Below are 12,592 nucleotides of genomic sequence, written 5' to 3'. Positions count from 1 at the left end.
TACTCAAGCTGAAAGGTGTTTCTCCTATATGTGTTCTAATATGTGCTTTCACACTACCAGATTGAGTACATTTATAGTCACAATACTCGCAGCTGAAAGGTGTTTCTCCTATATGTGTTCTAATATGTGCTTTCACACTACCAGATTGAGCACATTTATAGTCACATACTCGCAGCTGAAGGTGTTTCTCCTATATGTGTTCTAATATGTGCTTCAAAGTACCAGATTGAGCACATTTATAGTCACAATACTCACAGCTGAAAGGTGTTTCTCCTGTATGTGTTCTAATATGTGCTTTCACACTACCAGATTGAGCACATTTATAGTCACAATACTTGCAGCTGAAAGGTGTTTCTCCTATATGTGTTCTAATATGTGCTTTCACACTACCAGATTGAGCACATTTATAGTCACAATACTCGCAGCTGAAAGGTGTTTCTCCTATATGTGTTCTAATATGTGCTTTCAAACTACCAGATTGAGCACATTTATAGTCACAATACTCGCAGCTGAAAGGTGTTTCTCCTATATGTGTTCTAATATGTGCTTTCAAACTACCAGATTGAGCACATTTATAGTCACAATACTCGCAGCTGAAAGGTGTTTCTCCTGTATGTGTTCTAATATGTGCTTTCACACTACCAGATTGAGCACATTTATAGTCACAATACTCAAGCTGAAAGGTGTTTCTCCTATATGTGTTCTAATATGTGCTTTCAAACTACCAGATTGAGCACATTTATAGTCACAATACTCGCAGCTGAAAGGTGTTTCTCCTGTATGTGTTCTAATATGTGCTTTCAAAGTACCAGATTGAGTACATTTATAGTCACAATACTCGCAGCTGAAAGGTGTTTCTCCTATATGTGTTCTAATATGTCTCTTCAAAGTACTTGATAGAGCACATTTATAGTCACAATACTCGCAGCTGAAAGGTGTTTCTCCTGTATGTGTTCTAATATGTGCTTTCAAAGTACCAGATTGAGTACATTTATAGTCACAATACTCGCAGCTGAAAGGTGTTTCTCCTATATGTGTTCTAATATGTCTCTTCAAAGTACTTGATAGAGCACATTTATAGTCACAATACTCGCAGCTGAAAGGTGTTTCTCCTGTATGTGTTCTGATATGTCTCTTCAAATCACTTGATTGAGCAAATTTATTGTCACATAACTCACAACTGAAAGGCTTTTTCCCAGTGTGTTTTCTCATAATATGTCTCTTCAAATGACTGATCCGTGTTGTTTCATAGCTGCAATCAGCACAGCTGTAGTTTTTGGTATTATTGCCAGCCTCAGTTGGCTCAGTGCACTCGTCCACTGTAGAGATTGAATGCTCATTCAGTCTACCCACTTCTGTTGCATTGGCAGTTTCAGATGTGCTGCAGTTTGAGGACCACATCTCTGTTTCACTCCCCATTGAACTTCCTTCTGTCTCTTGCTCAACTGCAAACATCAATAATGAAACTTGTAAATGATTAAAGCAGAATAAAGACAATAAAGCAATGATAAAATCTAGTATGGAACACTTAGGCTCAACTCACACTTACGCGACTCAGGTTGAGAAGAGACTCGACTCTAGTCGAGAGCATGTGTTTTCAAATGGTGACAGTCGCGGAGACTAGAATCGTCTGGTCTGAGTGTCACCATTTGAAAACACATGCTCTCGACTAGAGTCTAGTCTCTTCTCGACCTGAGTCGCGTAAGTGTGAGTTGAGCCTTACACAATTTTCCTTGCCTTACCTCAATAATACCTCATTAATTATTATAATAAAATAATTATTCACCAATTGATACTATAGTTTGTACAAACTAAGAGTCTTACAACCGGATGTAGAAGTAGAACATCAAACAAATTAAAGTTTAATATTTTGTTAGATCGTGGACAGACAGAGGAACTGAGAATTGAATGATAATAAAAAAAGTAATAAACACATTTTTCCATGAGCAATTTTTTTATTGATATGTGAGAGAAATTATTTATAGTTTTTGGTTTAGACCATGGTATTCTCTCAATTGGCTTACAAATAGATCAAATTAAAATAGATTGAATTGTTTAAAATGCTGCACATAACCACACTTGCCCTTATGGATTGGAAACATTAGAATACCCTCAAATATATAGGAAACTTCGCCAGTGTTTTGTCACAAACTGTAAGTAATGAACATCAAAACCAAAATAATAAACTGACATGAAATTGTGAGCACTAGTTCGAAGAGTGGGGTCTCCATTATCTCATCAACTACTCAGAACAGCAACATGACCACAATTGGCAAACACAGCACATAATCGCATATCAGTTTTGCTGGAAATGGAATTATAGTCTGTAGTGAACACAAGTAATCGAGTGAAGGGCAATTTATTGAAAGAATGAAAGAATAAGATGTTAATGTAGTCAATACCACTATGTATATTATTGACCAAACGTAGTGAGGTCTATGTTTTAACTCGGATTTTATTTTGTCTGTCTGTATGTTTGTCTGCCACAATTACGGCCAAATGCGTTGATAGAATTTTATGAGATTTGGCAGGAATATTCCTTTTTCAACAGCGCGTCGATGTATACACAAGGTTTTTTGAAATTTTGCATTTTAAGAATAAGATGAAAAGAAAAGGAATACCTCCATACTCCGATATCACTATACAGAGTGTTTCAGAAGTAGTGTCGAGAATTTTAGGGTATTGTACCTGGATGCTAGGAGACTACAAATGTCATATTTGAAGTGTCCAAAACTCAGCGGTTATCCTTATAGCTGCCATTTTGTTTTTTTCACTTAAAAATGTTTATCTCAAGAACGAAATGTTGTATTGATCTGAAATTTGGCATGAATATTTATGCTATAAAGACTCAACTATAAAAAATAAAAAAAAAAAATTTTTCGTTGAAATTTTTCAAAATGGCGGCCATTTTAAATTTTTGATGGCGAATATCTCGAAAACCGTCCATTTTACAGAAAATTTACAAGAGACAAAAAAGTTAGCAAATTTTTTCACGATACTAATGCAGCAATTGCTCAAAATGCCGTCCTTCAACTTGATTACACAGTCTGCACCTTTCAATCATGGACCGTCGAACTGCTATAAAAGCATTTTCATCATCTTGAATGGCACCTGCTGCAGCAACCACTCTTGCCACAAGGTCTTCTTCGTTTTCTACTGGCGTGCTGTAAACAAGGTCTTTCATATGGCCCCAGAAAAAAAATCTAAAGGGTTGAGGTCAGGTGAACGTGCGGGCCACGGTACTGGTCCACCCCGCCCAATCCACCGCTGACGATAGGTCATGTTCAGAAAGTCCGTAACAACATTTCCGAAATGAGCAGGGGCACCATCATGTTGAAACCAAATATTATATCTGTTTGCAAGAGGCACATCTTCCAAAAGTTCTGGTAGTATGTCTCTTAAAAAAGTAATGTACGTGGGAGAATTCAGACGATTAGGAAGAATGTATGGTCCAATCACGCGATTACCTAAGATACCCGCCCAAACATTCAGCGAAAATCTATGCTGATAACCACGCACTTTGACCTCATGAGGATTGTCTAAGGCCCAGACGTGACTGTTGCGAGAGTTGAAGATTCCTTCTCTTGTAAAGCTGGACTCATCGGTAAATAAAACATTTTCTAGAAAATTTGGTTGGATAATGTCTTGCTGAAGAAACCAACGGGCACAGTTTACTCTTGGCTCATAGTCGCGTTCAACCAATGAGTGAACTTTTTGAAAGCGGAAGGGGTGAAGTCTTTCCTTGTTTAGTACACGCCACACAGAAGAAGCACTTGAATTGATTTGCTTTGCAACTGCTCTCGTACTCGTTCTAGGATTGAAATCGAATTTCTGCAATACTTCCTCTTCAAAAGCAACATTTCGAACTGCTCGAGGCCTACCATCAATTACCCTGTTCCGTTCAAATGAACCAACTTCTCTCAGCCGATTGTGAGTTCTTGTGAACACCTTGTCGGAAGGGAGACGGCGGTTTGGAAATGCAGCTGCATACATTCTTCTTGCTTCGGTCGCATTGCCAAGAGCTGCTCCATACATGAAGTGAATATCGGTGTACTCCAGCGAACTAAATTCCATTACAATAATTAAATATTTGTGTAGAAGCAACGTAAGAAAATATTGAAACTGGAAATTTAAGATAGAAATAAGACCTAGGAAACGTGAGACTAAGAAATAGGAAGCACTACATCTGGTTCTTTACTTTTAATGAAACAACAATACTTTTACAAGACAAACATTATCATCTGAAAACCATTGTAAAATCATCTGTTTGCCCATATGGAGCCATACCGAGTTTCAAAGCTTCATCTTAAATACATCTGGAATTAAAAAATTAATATTGATCTTTAAATGGTGAAAAGTGGTCATGCATGCAGTACGAAAAAAATTAATTTCTCTGTTATTCTTCGACCAATCTTAATAAATTAGGTATCATTGGAATCGTGAAAAAATTTGCTAACTTTTTTGTCTCTTGTAAATTTTCTGTAAAATGAACGGTTTTCGAGATATTCGCCATCAAAAATTTAAAATGGCCGCCATTTTGAAAAATTTCAACGAAAATTTTTTTTTTTTTTTTTATAGTTGAGTCTTTATAGCATAAATATTCATGCCAAATTTCAGATCAATACAACATTTCGTTCTTGAGATAAACATTTTTAAGTGAAAAAACAAAATGGCAGCTATAAGGATAACCGCTGAGTTTTGGACACTTCAAATATGACATTTGTAGTCTCCTAGCATCCAGGTACAATACCCTAAAATTCTCGACACTACTTCTGAAACACCCTGTATATATCATCTACTCTGAAGATATGATTAATCAAACGATAGAATTATTCATAATCAATAAGCTGACAAATGATTACACAGATGTCTGGAGAAGCCAGTCTATTTCTGTATTTCTATAAGGTCTATAGTTTCAATCAGACCTTAAAGAGGTATGCATCTTTAAGGTATTTTGGTTTCAATATTTTGTTTTGCAGCCATGGTATTATTATGCGTGCCCATCAGTATCAATATTCTCACATTTGAAAAAACTAATTTAACGGATGATTAAAAATAACCAAATGAACTAAGCAATGCTGAAGAAGTTATAATATTTTTGATTGTGAAAAATTATTTTTCATCAGATGGGAAGATTACCACGGAACTGGATGAATTATATCATATGGAATACAAATTCAAACGTGAACTGAGTTTGTTAACATTTAAAACAGGTGACATCAGGTACTTGTGGATGAGAATACTGCGTGAGGTCTACTGTTCACAGAACTACCAGTGAAGTGGTATATAATATACTACTATATCTCCTCACATACGATCAAATTATTGAAGGAATATGTATAAATGCAACTTATAACTGTTGCTATGGCAATCACATCTGATAGGCATTACCCTGCATAATAAATTATTCCTTAATTTCCTATCTTTTACTTTCCTTGCCCTACTACCTTAGGTAAGGAAAGTATTGCTTTCCAAAAAAAATTAAGGTACCCCAATTTCAAGTTTTCTATACGTTTCAAGGTCCCCTGAGTCCAAAAACATGATTTTTGGGTATTGGTCTGTGTGTGTGTGTGTATGTGTGTATGTCTGTGAACACGATAACTCCATTCCTAATTAACCGATCGACTTGAAATTTTAAACTTAAGGTCCTTATACCATGAGGACCCGACAATAAGAAATTCAATAAATTTCAACTCAAGATGGCGGAAAAAATGGCGGATAATTACTAAAAAACCATGTTTTTCACGTTTTTCTCGAAAATGGCTCTAACGATTTTCCTCAAATTTATATCATGTATAGCTATTTATAAGCCCTATCAACTGGAATAAGTCTCATTTCAGGGAAAATTTCAGGAGCTCCGTAATATTCTTGAGAAAAATGGCGGAAAATGACTAAAAAACCATGTTTTTCACGGTTTTCTTGAAAACGGCTCCAACGATTTTCTTCAAATTTATACCATGGATAGCTAGCTATTCATAAGCCCTATCAACTGGCATGAGTCTCATTTCTGGGAAAATTCCAGGAGCTCCGTAATATTCTTGAGAAAAATGGCGGATAATGACTAAAAAGCCATGTTTTTCACGGTTTTCTCGAAAACGGCTCTAACGATTTTCTTCAAATTTTTACCATGGATAGCTATTTATAAGCCCTATCAACTGACATGAGTCTCATTTCTGAGAAAATTGCAGGAGCTCCGTAATATTCTTGAGAAAAATTACAGTTACTAAAAAAACATGTTTTTCACTATTTTCTCAAAAACGGCTCTAACGTTTTTTTTTCAAATCCATACCCTGAATAGTTATTTATTAGCTCTATCAACTGACATGAGCTTTTTCCTGGGGTACTAATGGGGGGTCCACCCAATCCTTGAGAAATGGACTTTGTAACCTCCTTCTCGTGCATGAGATAGGTAGGTACATGGTTTTTACTTTTTCTTCTTCCATATACCGTGGATACGGTAGGTAGAGCAGTTTATAAAAAGAACACAGTCATAGTCAAGATATTTCATCTGTAGAACAGCTGTTTTGACGAATTTCAAAAAAATCATCGAATTTCATAATTTACATAAAGGAAAAAGTACTCTGAAAACAATTGTATATACACATATACAGTAGTCTGATCGTAGTTGCAAATATGTTGCCGTCAATCGTCATTATGTTATTCCCCTAAATTATTCTCGTTTGATAATGAGGCTTATAGTTCAATGAGCAAGGAAAGTTGTGTGAGTGCGCCACACCAGATTTTTTCATTTATAAATGAAAATGTGTTATGTGTTATTATCATTGATGAATGAAATAATAACATGAATCTCACCATATTTTTCCTCTTTTATGAATATAAGATTATAGCCAGGGATTAGATAATGTTGTTGGCATGCAGTGCTGCACTCTGGCGCTGGTTCTTGGCTGCTATCATTCTCCTGCTTGACTCTCGCCATCTGCAATATTGACATCACAAACAATGAGAAGACAATCGATTATTGTTACACTTCATGTAAAAGACACAAATATTGTAAAAGACACAAATATTGGTGAAGGAACAGCAGCTACTGAATTTGACTGCTGACTTGAATTATGAATCCAGTTTAATTATAATTCCAGTTTAATTATAGTAATTGTAATGTTTTTCAAAGATTATGAAATTACAAGCTAAGGCCAGCCATTCACGTTAAGGTTTGCCAAAGAGCTATAACTGTACAGATATTCGTCTGCACTTTGCAGTACACCTGGTCAGGTAAGAGGTACTACTGCGCACTGGGTGAGTGAGGGGCAGTTGAAGTTGTAGTGGAATAGGAGCCATCAACTTCTACTCTCTAGATCTAGATAAACTGATTGCTAGTTCAACAGAAAACAGATAAGAACGCAAGTCAAAATACTTACAAGTTCTTGTATAATAATAAAGTATAGACTCACTTTTTTACACTAAACTTATAAGTTCAGATTTGATGATACGTCATTTGTGTATTTTCTATCCCTACGTGTATAAGCCGATCCTTCCCTTTATTATATGGATTAAATTCCTCGCTTCGCTCGCCTTATTCGTCTAGTCAGAACCCTGCCTGAATCTAGATAGAGATTCAGGCAGATTCTATCAGATTCTATCTTGATAGAGAATCTGGATCATCCAGATAGAGGATCAGCAGGCTCGTTTTGCTCGTCTGCATTTTCCATTTGAGCTTACTTTCTCTCATAAAAAGTCAAAAGAGACTTTCAGACTCGATCCAATCACCCGTTTTCTTTGAATTATGTAGTGCAGAGTTGCACAGATCTTTATTTTTATCAGATTCAATGAATGTTCAGTTATTTCGCAATTAGAGGTTGAGAGACTTGATTAGGATATTATAAGAATTATTTTATTTCAGTCTAATAGTTCTTTGAGATTTGAAACAGAAGTGATATGGAGAGCAGCCATTCATATCTAACTCTCTCAAGAATGAATGAATTTGCTTGCGAAATGTAGAAGAATGCATTGAAAAAAATTGAGAAAAGAAACCCTCTAAGAAAACGCAGTATATATATAATAAGAGAGAGTAGGGTTGTGTTTGTTCGCATCAAAACATGTCAACTTGTGGATTTCATACCGGAAAAACGGGAATGATTCAGATCTCCAAATTTTGCACATAGATTCTAAAAAATATAAATCTCGTGCACCTGGAAACCCAAATTTCAATTTTCCTTCTAGATTTTTCAGAATTAATGTTCAAATTTCATCAATGGTACATACGATTTCATAAAAAAATCACCAAATCATATGGTCGAAATTAAAAAAGGAACATCTGTTTCTATTATTGCTTTCTACCTGATACCACTTAACCTCAATAATTTTGTTTTGATAATTGATAAATATTTTTAATAATAATGATAATATTTTTATCATAAATATAATATAGTATTGTTTTTGATAATTAATAAATATTTTCATTTTCATAAACTCTAAAATAATATGGTGAATGTGAAACAGCTGCATCAAAGAAATTATCTCAAAAACATCTGTTTAGAAAAAACTTTCCCCAGTTGCACATACGTTTAATCGCGATAAAATGCTATACTTTCATTGAGATTAGCGCTAACCGATGCATTTTGGTTGCACAAAATAGAAATTTCAAGCGATAACGCTGATTAAACTAATCAACGTGAAAATTTTTTTTCGCCCCACTTGGATGTAATGAGCTGGTTTACATGCGTCATATGGAGGCCGAAAGTGATTGTTTTCTGACCAGGCCGGTAAAATTTTTACGGCCCTAGGGCTGTAAAATAACCTTGAAGTCAGCTGATTCTGATTTGATGTGAACGTGTTTACAAAATAGTTTATGAAACGGAATCAGTTTATGCTTCTAGAATTGAATAAAGTTTTTGCAATAAGATACTATCATTTTATTTGGATGAATGAAATACAAATGAGATATTATAAACTATTCAAATTCAATTTTCAGAGTATAATAGAATCTAACCTCAAACCTCCTAGTAAAGCATTTATCACGGAACATGGTGGATAAACGGAATCATTTTATGCTTCTAGAATTCAATAAAGTATTCTGTAATAATATACTATCATTTTATTTAAATGAATAAAATACAGATAAGATATATATTATAAACTATTCAAATGCTTCGATTTTCATAGAAGGATAGAACTTCTAACCTAAACTTCCATTGACATTCAGATCACATCAGATTGGCCAAAACTCAAGTGTGCTAAAACAGCTGATCAAAAACTTTTTCAAGTGTGATAAACCAGCTGATCAAAAACTTTTTCAAGTGTGATAAACCAGCTGATCAAAAACTTTCCATTATTTGTGTTTATCATTCAATAATTAAAACATTCATAATAATATCATCTTATTGTCACTTGGAAGAATAAAAAGTATAAACTCAACCTCTTACATAATTGAACATAATCTTTTAGGTTATTTAGACAAATCAGAATAAAAAATAAAAATACTTGGACAATTTCTTGATATTCAGATTTGCTAGAGCTATGACCTTCCACTTTTGCTTTCGGAAGTGCTTATAATAGACAATGAGAATAATTATTATTCTCATATATATATTGTTTATTTTTCTGTGTGGTGAAAAATTACGTTCTCACCATGGGCAAAAATGTTTTTCCGGCTCTCAATCTTTTCTAGTCCTCGGCCTACGGCCTCGGACTTGAAAACCGATTTCGAGCCAGAAAAGTCTCATTTTCGGCCCTAGGTGCGAAATATACTATTTCGCCACACTTGGATGTAATGAGCTAGTTTACGTTCGTCATATGGAGGCCGAAAGTGATTGTTTTGCGACCAGGCCGGTAAAACTTTACTTCCCTAGGGCTGTAAAATGACCTTGAATAACAGCTGATCGTGTCCGATCTCACAAAAATCATAGAGAGATAATCTCATAACGACTGTAATAATCTATATAATTATGTATTGTGAATCGCGGTATTATGTCTATAATATATTTTATAAATTACTGTTTCATAATTTAATATTTATTATTGTGTTTTTGATATTAAACAATGAATACGATGATATCTCCATAGCCTCAACAATATAATGTTGGCTGCATTGTCCATTGTCAGAAAGGTACGTATCGCAAGTATTTAAAAGTGAAGAATCGAATTTGAAATCAAAGTACAATAATTGTATCAATATTTAAAAGTGAGGTAGAGTAATAATTGTTTCTTTTTTATTATCGAATTCCACTTCTTAATGCAATACAATCAACTATAATAATAAGAAAATACAGCAGAGATCTGAAGTTTAAGGTAAGCCTACTGGTGAAACTCAGCCTTGACTAAAAAATTCCTAGTAATTTTTCCGTAATTCATTATTAAAACTTTTAGATAATTTTTCTTCAATATTAAACCATATAGAGAAAACATTAGGCCCACTCAAGATTGAATCTTCGAATGTTTTCTCTATGATTTCAGAGCAATATTTTGTTGTGAAAATGCCGGCAAACCGGCTTCAAATTTGCCGCTATACACTATATTATAGTAGCCTACATACGTTACCTGACTTAATTCAGAGTGAAAATTTTATTGTGAAACCGATAATAATATTAATTTTAATAATATAAGTCATGAGCCAAAGTCTGTTGTACACTTTTTAGGAGTGAAGTAAACATTTACAGTACAGTACAGTATCACGTGTATGCTAAGTGTTATCAGTCAGGCCTCTACGTTCAACAATACGCAATGGCCGAGAGCGTAAAGGCACAGTATACATACAGTATGGAAACTTGGCTATACCCTGAAGCCAAAATCCGCCATCTTGTTAGGAAGTGCCGCATTGTAATAGTATTGATGCTAGGTTTGGATCACTTTAATGATCCGGATCAATTGATCTCGTTCACTGCCACGAGCCAATCAGAAGACCAGGATTGGCAAAGTTAGTAGACAGAAGGTTGGTCACTCATCTATAGTATTTTAGTTGAAATGCAATTGGAGTGGGGGAATTGCAGTCGTGACGTAGGCTGTAGTACAGAGTAGGCAGAATATCGCATTCTTGAAAATCATACGATGACCTATAGCAAATTATATAACACAAACATTTTCTGACACGCAAGCTTTCTGTTTCTGCTTTACAATAATTATCAAAACATTTGAATAATACAAGCATTTTGCAATATAAAAGCAAAAAACCCACCTCCTAACCATCCCTTTCAAACCCTTAAGGTTTCTTTATCTTCTAGGTCGTATTTATATTTTGTAGTTTGGCTATACATCAGCTTGTGAATTTCGGGGATGAGATATTTTGATTCTTGTAGAACATGTGCTCCATACCTGCATGATTGTGTTCAGTGCATTTATATGAATGAAATTCATTGGATTTATCGGGATCGGTTTATTGTTTTATTGCAATGCATTGGTTTTTCAAGCTTTTTTATGGGTTGATCTGAAATTATAATAGTATAACTTTGTCTACTAACGCTTTTCCAGCTTATTAACTTTTTCGTGTCACGTGTTTAGGTTCTTGAAAAACGTTCAACTTCATTTTATTCATACAAGTTGAATGAACTTGAAATATTAATCAACATCATTAGAATCGGTGATTGATTCGCTATAAGTATGGAGAATTTTCAAATTCTAGGTCAATCTTGAGGGGATTAAACGACGATGTATTTGAAGATACAGTGAATAAACTGTATGCTCTGTGTGGTTACTCATCACTTTTTTACTACACGTGACGTCACGCTGGCATTTCCCCCACCACTTCGAATCTTACACCTGTGAGTGATCAACCTTCTGTCTACTAACGTTGCAGGATTGGAACTTCCCAAGGTTACGTGACGTGTTTAGTATTGGGGTCATGTAAATAGCATTGGTTAGATAGGCGTTTGATTACAAGTTTCCATTCTGTACCTATTCTGTGGTAAAGGCGTAATAAATCAGAACTCTCAAAGCTCAGTGAATAACAAACATGATCTAGGTTCGAATCTCGGTCAATGACATTTTTTTTGTTGATGAATTTCGACTTTTATTAGCTATTTTTATATTAGTTACCATCATTTAAATTTCAATCAATTTTTTAGATATATTTTGAGACAAAACTGTGAAATATGCAATTATATTGATTTTTTCATCACATTATTTCAAAATAGTAATGAAAATTCTATTCATCCATCTATCCATGAGATATTGCACCGGGCGCAAAGCGCGAGCTATAAAAATTCAAACAATTATTCGAAATATTAATAGTATAAAAATATGGTCACTATTGTAAATTATTATATTATTATTAGTAATATTGAAATTAATTGACAGTAAAAGTTGTCATAACCAAGATTCAAACTATCAAAATAGGCTGTTATTGTTAAAATATTTTATTTATTTTTCAATTTCTTATAAATATTGGGAAGTTTTTTTTTTGGTGTGGCGAAAAATAGCGTTCGCAACACACAAAAATGTTTTTCCGGCTCTCGAACGCTTCAAGTTCTTGACTTCGTCTCGAACTTGAAAACCGCGATCTCGAGCCGGAAAACGTACATTTTCGACCCTAGGTGCGAAATATACTATAACGGGCCATTCACGGGGAATTAAATCCAACTAACGCCGATTAGGTACCTACTAATAGCTGTCTTCCAAAATTAGTTTTTGGTAAAAAAAC

The sequence above is a fragment of the Nilaparvata lugens genome, chromosome 4 (assembly GCF_014356525.2).
Source record: "Nilaparvata lugens isolate BPH chromosome 4, ASM1435652v1, whole genome shotgun sequence".
NCBI lineage: Eukaryota > Metazoa > Arthropoda > Insecta > Hemiptera > Delphacidae > Nilaparvata > Nilaparvata lugens.
Note: the sequence above shows the minus strand (reverse complement) of the source record.